Raw genomic sequence first — 14174 nt, 5'->3', positions numbered from 1 at the left:
CTTTTTTATACTAATTTTCATATATTTATTGGCAGGTAGAGTAGAAATTAATATTGTTTAGCGTTTGCCAACGACCATACCATGTTGAACACACCGGTTCTCGTCCGATCACCGAAGTTAAGCAACATTGGGCGCGGTCAGTACTTGGATGGGTGACCGCTTGGGAACACCGCGTGCCGTTGGCCCATTTTTTATGGTAATTTCATGTTTTTTTTTATTTTTTTATCGTTACTATCATTAATAATATCATAAAATTCTTTAACTTTTCAAGTATGCTACAGGCCTAAAATATTACTTAGTGGATTGATATTATGGTCAACCATTGAAAAAAAAAATTCCTGCAAAGTTATGGATGTAATTACGATCTTTTTCAAGCGCGTATGTAATGATTATTTTTATCAACGTCGCACACACCTTGCTAATGTTTTCAGTATTATTAGGGCTTTTTTATACTAATTTTCATATATTTATTGGCAGGTAGAGTAGAAATTAATATTGTTTAGCGTTTGCCAACGACCATACCATGTTGAACACACCGGTTCTCGTCCGATCACCGAAGTTAAGCAACATTGGGCGCGGTCAGTACTTGGATGGGTGACCGCTTGGGAACACCGCGTGCCGTTGGCCCATTTTTTATGGTAATTTCATGTTTTTTTTTATTTTTTTATCGTTACTATCATTAATAATATCATAAAATTCTTTAACTTTTCAAGTATGCTACAGGCCTAAAATATTACTTAGTGGATTGATATTATGGTCAACCATTGAAAAAAAAAATTCCTGCAAAGTTATGGATGTAATTACGATCTTTTTCAAGCGCGTATGTAATGATTATTTTTATCAACGTCGCACACACCTTGCTAATGTTTTCAGTATTATTAGGGCTTTTTTATACTAATTTTCATATATTTATTGGCAGGTAGAATAGAAATTAATATTGTTTAGCGTTTGCCAACGACCATACCATGTTGAACACACCGGTTCTCGTCCGATCACCGAAGTTAAGCAACATTGGGCGCGGTCAGTACTTGGATGGGTGACCGCTTGGGAACACCGCGTGCCGTTGGCCCATTTTTTATGGTAATTTTATGTTTTTTTTTATTTTTTTATCGTTAACATCATAAAAAATTTTATATCATTCTTTAACTTTTCAAGTATGCTACAGGCCTAAAATATTACTTAGTGGATTGATATTATGGTCAACCATTGAAAAAAAAAAAGGCGTTAAAAACAAAAAAATTATGTGCGATGGCCGAGAATCGAACTCGGATCAACTGCTTGGAAAGCAACTACGCTGACCATTACACCACCAACGCCAGTTGTCGAGATGAGCTAAGAAGCATTTATATTTTACTTCAAAACTTTGACTAGATCAAATGAACTTTAATCGGTCCCGCATTTTCGTTTCGGTCATGAGTTGGTTTTACTCCGGTACTCGAAATTGCATGACGCGGGTAAAGAAGTTTCACTTCAATAATATCTGCCAGCGGTTAAGGAATGATTTAAAACATTGTTATGAATGCTGATCTTCTATCAATAAAAATTGTATATTATTTCTTTTATGGTTTTTCATATTTACTGCATTTCTCATCGCTGCACGTTGCAATTTTATAGCTTGGAAATGTAATGCAGTTATAAATCTACATCGCTATTTTATCTTTCTGGTCACCAAGAATCCCAATAAAGCAGAAATTCACAGATAAATATGATACTTAATGCCTTTAATGGTATTAAATTAACGACACATAAATAAATTTACTGTGGATTCATATTCTGAATGAGAATCTCTGATTCATTTCGTGCACGTTAAATCAGCTACAGACACGCATAGTACTTGAGTCTGTTCTGTGACTGGAAAAACATGTTCAATAGAGTACCAGTATTCACTAGGTTACACTCACGTAAAAGATGTGACGTAAACCACTAATTGCCCAGTAAACTGTTTAAATTTGTCGGACTCGGTGAAAAAACGCAAGGTAAAACAAGGCTTGAGGTCAGAACAATACGCAGTAATATGAGTTGTTCAGACCATTGTACAACAATGGGATTGATGAATACGACAATGGAAATAATACAGGGTTTTCCAATAAGAGGTGTTATTTTGATATTCAATCGTAAAAGATCAATGGTTTCGTTGCTTGTGTGGCACGTAGCGCCGTCTTGTTGAAATTAAACACTGTACAGATTAATACTATCCAATTCCGGCCCTAAACATCATTAATCATCTCTCGATAGCGCAATCCATTCACCGTAACTGTTGCTCTAGCCTCATTTTCGAAAAAGTAAGGTCCAATGACTCCGCCGGACCATAAACCGCACCAAACAGTCCCACGTTAAGGATAAAAAGGCTTTTCAACAATAACTCTTGGGTTTTCCAGCCCCAGATGCGACAATTTTGCTTGTTGACGAAGCAACCAAGGTGGAAATGGGCCTCATCACTCAAGATGATTTGCATTTGATTCACTCAAGTGAATTTTAATAATTTCAATGCGTTGTTAAAGCGTGTATCGTTCCATTTTTACTTGTCAAATGTCCATCATCATGGCAAATTGTCCGAAACGTTGGCTAAAGAAGGAGGCAAACACGCCATAACACCTCAAAAACAAATAACAAAAATACTTTTGGCCGTAAAAATCTTAAATCATAACTATCAAACTACTCAAAAAAATTCGGAACGTACGTTTTACTGCACTAATATCTATAATGTTATAGATTTAGTTTAGATCAAATATATTAATTATATGAGAGTTGTTTTAATAAACTCAAAAATTGTTCCCTTCCGCCTTGCGGTAAAAAAAAATCGATACAAATGATTAGTTTGACAAATAAAAGTCAAATAAATTTTCGAAACTTATTTATTATGAATCATTTCACATGACGGTGATATAAATAATGGAAATCACAGAAAAATTATTCTGGATTGCCCCATTTTTAGAAAAAAAATTCTCAGGTTAAACGGGTTTTACCTTATTATATTTTATGGCCTTTGAGGTTAATAAATTTCTTATTAATAATAAATGTATGTAAATTGTGAACAATAATTGTCAACAATAGAAATTTGATTTGTCATGAACATATGTTTTATTTCATTTATTAATTACAAACGCCCTGACAACAACAGTTTTCTTAGTGTTTAGATAACATAACTTTATGAACATGGTAGATATAAAACTGCATTTAAATGTTCACGGTATATAAGAAAATGGATAAAATACAACAAAATAATCAGAAACTAGGTTGAATACATGAACAGTTTATATTTGAAAACAACTATAATTTAAACAGGTATATAAGAAAATGGAGAAAATACAGCAAAATAATCAGAAACTAGGTTGAATACATGAACAGTTTATATTTGAAAACAACTATAATTTAAACAGTTACGACGACTTTGACGCACAGACTGTTTCTTGCAAAACTGAAAAAAATACCAGTAAGTTATTATTGTAAACTGACCTTCATGAAAACAAGCAACGCAGCCTCAGCTGAAGATTAATCATGTATCGAGTAATGAACGTAAGTGTAATATTTTGTTCGCATTGTCGATTTGCGTTTCAATAATGATTTACATCACATCATTATTTACACCTATAAACACGATATAAGAATATTCCTGGCAAGAGATTATTAATAATTTATTTCTTCTATACGTAGGTAAGTGTTAACGTATAAGTATATACAATTTTTTGGGTATGGATAATGATAAACGATCTCAAGTTTTAATTGCATATTTCCACGGCATATATGTCTCCAAATTAGTAGGTTCTACCCACTAATACGTAAGTTCATAGTATTGGAAAGTTTAAAACGTGAATTTAATTTTATTGATGAAGTTTTAAATCTCATACTTAAATATCTGATTAAAATTAATGATGATTAAGAAAATAACCGCAACGCATTTTAATGAAAGTTTCGTTTATTTGGCAAAAGTAAAATAATATTCATAACATTGTTTTAGATTCTAAATATTTAGTTCAGTTCTAGAACAATGTTTTGTATAGCCCCTCGTAATTATATTATAACAAAAATATCGAAAGGATTAATAATAATGTATTTCGCAACCCACGAGTCAATACCAATTAATGCAAACACAGTTTTATTGGTCCTCGACACAAACATATGTAAAATAATTAAAATTATGGCTGAATGATTTAGATTTTAAAACGCTATTACTGTAATTTATTTTTAAATTTTAGTGTTTCACTTTTAACAAAAATATTAGATACATACCTACCATATACCGCGACGTAAAATTTCCATCATTGTATAATTGTATGTAGCATTTTTAAAATACAACAATATCACAAGTAAAAAAAACGTTTGTTTTCTTGAATGAATGTTTGAAAGATCAAACAAAAAACCTGACATATGTGAAAACTTCCCACCACCATCACAGTAAGCGGAAAATGTTGCTTGCGTTGTGAGGAAGGACTTTGCCAGTCGAGGAATTGAACACACTTCACCTGGGGGACCCAGACGCGATGCCAACTCATCCACCTACCGGTCAGATATATTATTGAAGAAGAAGATAATACTAATAAATCTAATTGAAACAGGGGAACAAAAAAAGATACAGATAACGGCAACAACTAGGAATCGAACCCAGGATCTCTTTTCTTCCCGGACCAGCGACTTAACCCCTCGACCAATGGGACCTATTTTTTAAACGTCATATATATCGTGTATATAATAATAATTAATCAATTAAGCAATTTTTGGTTATATAACGCATAAAAAACCGTGCCTTAGTGAATTCCAATATATTTTTTTATATTTTACTAGCTGACGTGTAACCGGCGTTTTTTGGGGTTATGAATGTTTTGGAGTAAAATTTTGAGGTGGTGAATTCTAATGTACCTGAAAACTGGATTCATCGACTACGTATCTTATTCTAGTGCAGAGATAATGCGTTTATCTTTCTCGGGTGTCTCCTACTTTTTCTACCATTCAAACCAATCTCTAGACACTCCTGACACTAATAAGAACAAACTTTCAAATTTTCAGCGATATAGGGACAGTAGTTTTTGAGTCTATAGGGGTCTTTATTTATTATAGTATTTTTATGAATAATTACTTCTATAAAAAAATTAACATAAGTTAAAATTTTCCATCACTGCATAGCTTTCAAATCTATGTGACTAGTACTAGTACTATTATGCACAGTCGTTGCAGACTGCAGCGTGCAGGGCTCTGATGATGGCCATCTTCCGATAAGAGAGGACACCAGAATAAGGAGCCGGAGCTTGCCGTTTATTTAAAATTACGTTTTTATCACAGATGTAGACGTCCCGTTATATCACGAGATTATTAGATATATCATAATCATATTTCTACATTTTTTTTATAAATTCTTAGAAACCGTGACTCTTGAAAGCTAACTCGATTGAGATTCTCCGTCTTAGCTTTTTATTTCTCCTTTGAGCATCGAGAGTGATCCCTTTAAATTATTTTGACGTCCAATGCCTTTGCGGAGAAAAGAGGCCTCTGTGAATAGACTTGCCAATTGAACAGAAAAATTCTATCCGCCTGGGAAGATGAATGACCTTTTTTATGTGGCATATGTTACGTAGGGTTTCAATCCTGATACTCATTTAAAAACGTAAGAAATTTTTTTGTATTTTGTTCTCTCAGCAGGGCAAAAGATCTTCGTAAATTACAGCGCTGCCAATATTGTCTTTACTAATACAATTTGAATCTCAAGAACCGTGCAACGTACGCACAGCCCTATCTTAGTTCTATGGCCCAGCCTATGAAAAGCTAGGAATCATACAATCAGAATACCATTCAATAAATAATATTGTCGTTTAATTATTGGTCATGTTGAAGTAGAGACGCTTAGTAACTGAATCATCTCAAAGGCTCTTTCAATTAGAACATTGTACCTATCGCTTTGCAAGTGCTTTATTGTAATAAATGTGGTTTTTTTTTCAGAACTTTTAATAAACGGCAAATAATTCCAAAAATGTGAACACAGCGCCTCCAAATATTGCAATAGAGTTAATTAAGGATATCGTTACGATAGTCCAGTCTCCTTCAACGAAATTTGTTTACCAACAATCCATCCTTTAGTTTAAAGTAACCAGAAGTGATCAGCCCAGAGATTGACTCCGTTCGAACATTAAGTTTGCCTCTCTAGAATAGGGAACACTGAAAATAGCACGCAGATACTACAAAAAACACTGCATAAATCGCAAGTGTAACTTTTTGTTTACAAGTTTGGTCGCCACATTCCGTCAGAATTCAATAGATACCCAAAAAACAAATTTGACTTGAAAAATGAATAACCCGTTTGATTGATTCGCTTTAACTGCTAGAGAATCTAATTAAAAAAAATAAGGTCAATTGGAATTGACATTTTACTCTACTTGTACTTCAATGGATGGTGCTCCCAAGTAATAATCTCAAAGACACCGGTGCATGACACAGGAGAGGCTTGTCAAATGCACGCTTGCCAAATAATATGTGTACGCGACTTAAATTTTCCGCACTCCTTTTGTACTCAAAAGTTCGAGTAATATAGATCTCTTCATGACCGAAGTTCACTCCTTTATTTAAACAGACCCTCCATGCTAAAAAAAATGTACAATCTTGAAGTGAGATCTGATAAAGCTTTACTTGATGATATTTAAATCACTTAACGGATTGGCTTCGAAATGTGTATTACGGAAAATACCAAATACAACAGTCAACCATTAGGTCAGCGGCGTCATCGGCTATAGGAAGGTTAAAGGAACCAAAACACACACCAGACACTAAGTTCGGTGAGCGTGCTTTCGGAGTGTAAGAACCTAAAGCGTGGATTTGACTGCCACCTGATTTAAGAATGATCACAGACACAGACAGAATTTAGAGCTTAACTTTAATTGCACCTTTTTCGACAATTATATCCATCTCACCAAGTCAGAAACCATTCACCTCACTTCCTCCGTGACATTGCCAATAACTTAAAGTATAAAAATTGTAAACAACTTAGAATTTGTAAGCTTTTAAAGGTAATTTTATAAAAATTCTCTTGTCCTAAAAAGTACTATATTCCCCAAGTCTTTTAAAATAAATATATCAACTTACTTTTGCCACTAATCTTCTAATAAATGTAACATCAATATAAAATGAGGGTTAAATAGCAAATTTAAAATCAATATACAAAGTTTTAACTATAGTGTTCTTTGCTTGCAAGGTCGTAAACTTTTGAAAAAAAAGTATGTTTATCTTAAGCGACATGCTAGGTTTTTCTATGTCTGGTCGTAAAGAATAAGTATGTTTTTCTGAATCTGTTTGTAAATACTAAAATTAGATAGAGCCTAGGAAATCGTAATAAATTATACAGCGCCGTGAAACGATTTTTCACAAAAGCGGCGCTTTATAAATTATCCAAATTATAATTATTAGGGGACCATCTTTGGTTGGTCAAAGTGGTGGGTACCTTCAACGGACTCTGCGTACTACATTCAAAATATGAAATAGACCATAATGAAAACCACGGGGTGTCCCACACAAACAAAACCTTTTTTTAATGAAAAAAATAACTTATACCAATTTACTTTTATTAATTATAAACGCCCTGATAGTATTTTAAATGATAGGTATATATTTTACAAGATTTACTGCATAATACAGTGATAATCTGAGTTATTTCATTGTTAAATAACAAAAACAAAAAAATAACAAAAAAACTTAAAAACTTAATACATGATTCATATAATTTTGCATTAAAATGTACATAATATAAGGAAAAAAAACAACCAGTTTTAAAAGTGCAGACGCCATAAAAATTACGTAAAATAGTGGTACAGGTTCCTAATACGTAATTGACAAGTGAATACAAGTAATTTACAATAAGAAGAATATGAAAAAAAAATTACGTAATCGCTCCTACGCGATCATTCATGTCTGGTAAACTTATATTAAAATGTTTATATTTGAGGTGAATTTGTTTTCAAGTAGTTGACCCGTTAATTGGCTAAATCGAGTTTTAAGTACACTAATTAAGTGGAATTCAAAATTAAAAGTTTGATAACTTCTTAGCGAAGTTCACTCTAGGTACCCGTAGCAAAGGGCAGTTTACTTAATATTCAAATTCGCTCGGAGTTCAGGCAATCAATTAGATATAATTGCACGTCGCGTCGTTTACTTGGTTATTCAGCGAAGGAAATAGTGGGCAATCATGTTTGCTAAGTAATCGCGTCAGAGTGACCACAGCTAGAAGGTTCAAGTTGGTAAAGATCTTGAATTGGAAGTAGGTAAAGAGCTTAAAATGGAAGTTGGTAAAGATTAAAAAAAACCTACCTAAACCAAATAGTGCTATTAAACCCAGTGATTCCCAAAGTGGTCTATATCGACCCCCAGGGGTCTATGACAACCTGCAAGGGGTCTACGTCAGCGAAAAAAAAAATTGGGGGTCCATGAAATGAAAATGGGGGTCCACGATAGTGGATCTCAACATACACTGATAGTACCTATTTACTTACACTTGACCGACACTAAAGGTGAATCAATATTTCATGTTTTGAAGGATTACTTCATTGAAAAAGCAATCAAATATAATGTCAGTAGCTACAGATGGAGCACCTGCCATGGTTGGACGTTATCGTGGATTTATAAGCTATTTAAAACAATATGTGCCAGGGGTGTTAGCAATACATTGTGTCATCCATCGACAACATTTAGTTGCTAAAAATTTGAGTGTTAGATTTCATGAATCTCTTCAATTAGTCATTGATGCAGTAAACCGAATTCGAAGCAACGCGTTGAATCCGCGGTTATTTGCGCAGTTGTGTAAAGAAAATAACGAACACTTTCATCAATTACTCCTTCACACTGAAGTACGCTGGCTGTCGAAAGGCTTATGTTTGACAAGATTTTTTGCACTTTTTGAGACTATTTTGGAATTTCTGGATACTAAAGATAAAATTTTAAAAGATAATTTAATGAAGTGGAAAACAGACATCGGCTATTTAACAGATTTGTTTACAAAATTTAATATGGTTAATTTGCAGTTACAAGGCGACATTCTAAATTTGATTAAAACAAAGTCCATCTTATCAGCGTTTCTTGTCAGAGTTAAACTAATGAATCAAAATATTGGACGGGGCGAATTTTCCCAGTTCCCCGATTTGTCACATACAACCTGCCAGGAAGACGACGTTTCATCCTACGTTCAACATTTAAATGCCCTCTATTCAGATTTTGAAACTAGGTTTGAGGATGTTTTGACTATGGTAATACCACCGTGGATAATTAACCCATATGGTGACATAGAAGAAACGAATGTCATAAAACAAGAGGAACTGACTGAAATAAGTACAAACGAAGAACTTAAGGTTCAGTTTAAGCACGGATATCAGCACTTCTGGCTGCAAAAAAACATACCCGTTACTTATCCCGTATTATAGAATATAGCGAGGAAATTTTTAATTTCCTCTCCATCGTCATACCTAGTGGAACGGGGGTTCAGCGCCGTTACCAATCTCCTAACGAAAAAAAGAAACAGACTGGATATCATTAGCCGAGGAGACTTAAGATTAAACCTTACAAAATTGACGCCAAATGTTGATAATTTATTATTAAAGCATCAGATTCATCCTTCCCACTAAAAACATTTACTTATTGCTTAGTTTATTTTATGTTACGTTTATTTTATATAACACATACAAAATTTTATTTTGAGTAGTTTTAATTTAAATTCAATTAATAAATGTATAAAACTGAACATGTGTTTTTACTTTAAGTTTTTAACACTAAACTTCACTACAGTTAGAAATTTACAAAAATTCAATATCAGGTAAGTAGGGGGTCTACCAAAAACAGAAAAACACGGCAAGGGGTCTACGACACAAAAAAGTTTGGGAACCTCTGTATTAAACCATAGTGCTATAATGTGGGAACGGGCTAGGTGCTTAAATTCAAAACATAACAATGAGTTTATAATTAATAAAAAAAACACTGTGAAACAGCACATTTAAACAGTCAATATACATTTCAGTTGTGTACTTCCTACGTTACAATTTATTTAAAAATACTTCGCCCATTTATTCCGATCAACATCTCTTAACACCGAATACGTTTACGAATACTCGTTTCTCACTGAACTAAGTAATTTATAATGGACTTCAAAGTCTTCGAACAACTTCACCCGAAGCCAAATCCCGACTAAATAAAAAGCAAAGAAAGCCTCAAACAATTTATTTCCTCCACTCACAAGACCGTCGAACACTTCCCTCACTTAGGAATGGTATTCAGGAGTAAACGTAGAGGAGGGATCTACCCTTAGCAAAAGAATGGTTCGCCAAACAATAATTTATATTAATGTCGCTAGTGAAAACGGATGAAAAGCTTACGTATATTTTATTTCAATTTGAAGAAAAAAAGTTCAAATTCAAGCAAAGCCGGGTAAAGAAGTTTTTTAGAGTAGATACATGGTATAAAGCAACAATTATTATTATTAAAAAAGGAAGAAAAACAGCACAGAGAAACTACTGTGTTTAAGGGTAAACTAGAAAAGAATCATGAACTGCTCGTTCATAGATGGTGCTAATTTATTTATTTCAAGAAAAAAACTTCTTTGGCCAGTTTTGCTTGAAAATATTAAGAAGAAACATTTGTTTGTGTATGTACGAGAATATAAGCAAAATGAATATAAATAAAATTGTGCGTATAATTCCGTACAACAAAATCAATTCCTTAGAAAAGCATTATTGTATCGGTGAATCAATCCAATTTTGTATTTGTGTGCCTTTATTGAAAGAATTAAGTTTTTGTATCGGACTAAACTATTTATTCATATTCACATTACATACAGGCGCAAGAAAATGATTCATCTTAATATAATTCAATTTGCACTATCTATGAACGAGCAGATTGTACATAATTTTAAGTTTACCCTTAAACTAAGGTACACGTTGGTTTGAGAGGAGGAAGAAAAATGAGCAGTAAATATTAGCAAGCGATGCTTGCTTCCCTATACTACGAGTTAAATTATTATTTATTAAATTTGCTTATTTCCGAAAAACCACCTTTGAAGTATACTAAAATTTAATAGCAAAAATAAAATATTTCCAATATTGTCTAACAACGTGGTTAGCACGTAAACGGAAGGTGAGGATGATGTTCGGGTTTTTATAGCCCAAACCTCAAGTGAGGTCCATTGAAGGGTCAACAACTTGGTAACTGACCACGGACCATATTTCATGGTAGATACTTGATACATGTATAAACACTGTTTGTTTGGAAACTAGATGGTGCGCTTATCGTAACTTCCATTTAGAGTAAAGTCAACTGATTTCATAATACGATAGCCTCTATTTATAGGTAGGTGAATAATAGTCTACTAATATCATTTTGCGATCACCATCAGCACATAATACGGTAGCCTCTATTTATAGGTAGGTGAACAATAGTCAAATAATATCATTTTGCGATCATCATCATTAGCACATAATTATTATTTTGTATTAAAAAAAAAATCCTGTGTTTTAAATCTGTAAAAATTTTAACTTCTCAGGCCTATTATATTCAGAACTTAGAAGGTCGGAGTATTTTCGCTTTGCAATAAAATCCGAATAAATTGAATATTTTAGAATGCATCCTATAATTAAAAATTGTTTTAGAAGGGTGATGAAATACGCTTGCAAATTTTAACATTAGAAATAAACATAGATTTTTCGAAACATTAAAATTTTCAATCACAAAGTAAGTGTAATTAGTTTTTTTTTTTTAATTTCGGTCGAAACCTTTGGTTTCGTAAGGGTGCACATTGTTTTCTACTGGGATTAACTTCTAGATTTGAATATAAAGCCTGGTATTTTTTCTTTCTAAAAATATATTTTTTGTCACCACAATATTAAGGAATATACGCGATTTCTGTGAGATCATTTGAGTTGTTCCTAAAAGCAAATACATTATTCTGAAGGTTAAATGTTATCAAACAACAGGGAAAAATATTGTCACAATTGTTATTTGGAAAGAGAATATTTATATATTACTTGAAAGTGGATTGAAGAATAAGTCGGAAGATATGGAATGACCAAATCCGTCAAACACTCGAATCGGGTGAAGTCAAAGTCAGAATGCCATGATAAGTAGATGATACGATGTATGAATGTGAATGAAGCAAGAACTGTGTGTCGAGGCCCAAGATAGAGTTGTATGGCTGGCCAGCCTCTCTGCTACAAATATCTACGTGGTTGTTCAATTGCTTCAGTGACAATATTGGTTACAACTATTTTTGTTAGAAGATTCCGGCAATATGAAGGTTACCACAATTACTCAAGAATTAAGGTAAACTAACAATCTAACGATCACGGTCTTTCCCTGCGGGAAACAGTGCGACAGTTGTATCTAATGAACCAATTGAACAAGCACGTAGGCACTCGTTTTCACAAAACCAGAAGTCCCATAATCTACTTCTACTAAATCTACGACCTTCCAGGTGTACCAGTAGCTGAAACAATTCATTATTCTCACGAACAATGAGATAAAATCCACTGGTTAACATACTGCCCCAATAAGTACTTGTACTTTATGTGGGTCGACATGCACTTATCATTGCGAAAACTCTCTTCTGTGTATAATAAATTAAATGTCAGACGACAGCCGTTGAAACCTACGGGGGAGGGGTAAGGTTTAAAATATTGGTGAGGGCATTTGCATACCTGATTTAAATGCGGCGACAAACAGGCTGGCTTTGGGAATTGATGTACCGACACTTATTAATAATGTGGTCGCTCAGATTACGTTACCATAAGAATTTATGCGAATGCTTTTGAGAAAGTTTAAATTCGTAAAGCAGATATACCAAAAATGGAAGGTTATTGATTACTTCACTGTATTATGGAATTAAACAAGCGACCTTTTAGATACAGCTAGAGCTTAAAGCTCTGCGGAATGTTAAAATTATTTTACTAAAAGGACCGACCTACCGGGTTATAATAATCTTATTCGACCTGTATTTTAATCTACTAACACAATTATTTACCTTTTTGCAATAACGTTGCCCAGCAATGTGGAGATATTGTTTTCATGTCTGAACACTGTATAGTATTGTGAAGTGACACAAAAATAATAATATTGCATCTTCTGGTATCTCCCTTGCTTATTTTTTATAATTTATAAAGGTGAAAAAACAAAATAAGCAAAAAAATAAAATAAAATAGGCTGTTTAAAATAAACAATTCTTCATTATTCTTTACAAAAAAATACAACAGCTATTCATTTTTAAATAAAGATTCTTTACCCTCGTGTGATTTCTTCCTTATCGTTTTGATTCCATTATTTAATACTTTTTTCAGACATTATTTGAAACACATCCTTAAAATAAAATGACTCAAAAAATTGAATGTTTCATTTGCATTCTATTAGGTTAAAGAAAAAAATACTAACATACCTTTATATGTAGGTACTAAATAATTTGAAATCAGATCATTAAAGGAAACGCTTGAAAAATAATAATATAATTAATTATTATTTTTTTGATAAATTAATGTTTTTAAGACAAGATTTTATTTATGCATAGCACAAAGGATAACAATTATTTTTATAAGCAATAATTGTTCGCCTGAAACACTCATCCACATTGAAAAATATCCTGATAAAAAATACATGACGCCAACGGGACTCGAACCCGTGTCCATTCGATTTCCGGTCGAAAGCTCTGACCACTGAGCTATGGAGGCTTATCTCTTACCCGCGAAATTATTCAATATATGCTAGTGTTTCATTCAACAATTACTGCTTGTTACATTTTTTTCTCTCTAAAAATAAAGTTGGTTGTTCTCAGGTGAAAAAAATGTAACAAGCAGTAATTGTTGAATGAAACACTAGCATATATTGAATAATTTCGCGGGTAAGAGATAAGCCTCCATAGCTCAGTGGTCAGAGCTTTCGACCGGAAATCGAATGGACACGGGTTCGAGTCCCGTTGGCGTCATGTATTTTTTATCAGGATATTTTTCAATGTGGATGAGTGTTTCAGGCGAACAATTATTGCTTATAAAAATAATAATATAATTAATTATTTTTGCTCTACTAAATATTTACTAGCAGTTGGTTAGCATATCAGAGCAGTCGAAGCAAAAGAAAAACCTTCTTGGTAGTCACTACTCACCCTTTAATAAAACTGCCTACCGTTATACACCATTGATATTATCAAATTCAAGCAGGTAGATATCTACCTACCG

General features: G+C 33.2%; 1 protein-coding gene and 3 non-coding genes across 11 annotated transcripts in view; 3 read left to right on the top strand and 1 right to left on the bottom strand.

Annotated features, from left to right (window-relative positions):
- LOC149424522 (dual specificity calcium/calmodulin-dependent 3',5'-cyclic nucleotide phosphodiesterase 1A-like) overlaps nt 1-14174 on the bottom strand; it is a 618560-nt gene that overhangs the window by 342255 nt on the left and 262131 nt on the right. The window lies entirely within an intron of this gene.
- Nucleotides 67-185, top strand: LOC149424525 (5S ribosomal RNA). Its single transcript, XR_016302170.1, has one exon. It is a non-coding gene; the product is annotated as a 5S ribosomal RNA (ribosomal RNA).
- Nucleotides 509-627, top strand: LOC149424524 (5S ribosomal RNA). The gene has a single exon (XR_016302169.1). It is a non-coding gene; the product is annotated as a 5S ribosomal RNA (ribosomal RNA).
- On the top strand, nt 951-1069 carry LOC149424523 (5S ribosomal RNA). Its single transcript, XR_016302168.1, has one exon. It is a non-coding gene; the product is annotated as a 5S ribosomal RNA (ribosomal RNA).

The sequence above is a fragment of the Hesperophylax consimilis genome, chromosome 4, assembly GCF_061612785.1.
Source record: "Hesperophylax consimilis isolate HC1 chromosome 4, BYU_Hcon_1.0, whole genome shotgun sequence".
Lineage (NCBI taxonomy): Eukaryota > Metazoa > Arthropoda > Insecta > Trichoptera > Limnephilidae > Hesperophylax > Hesperophylax consimilis.
This window is presented reverse-complemented; position numbering and strand designations above follow the sequence as displayed.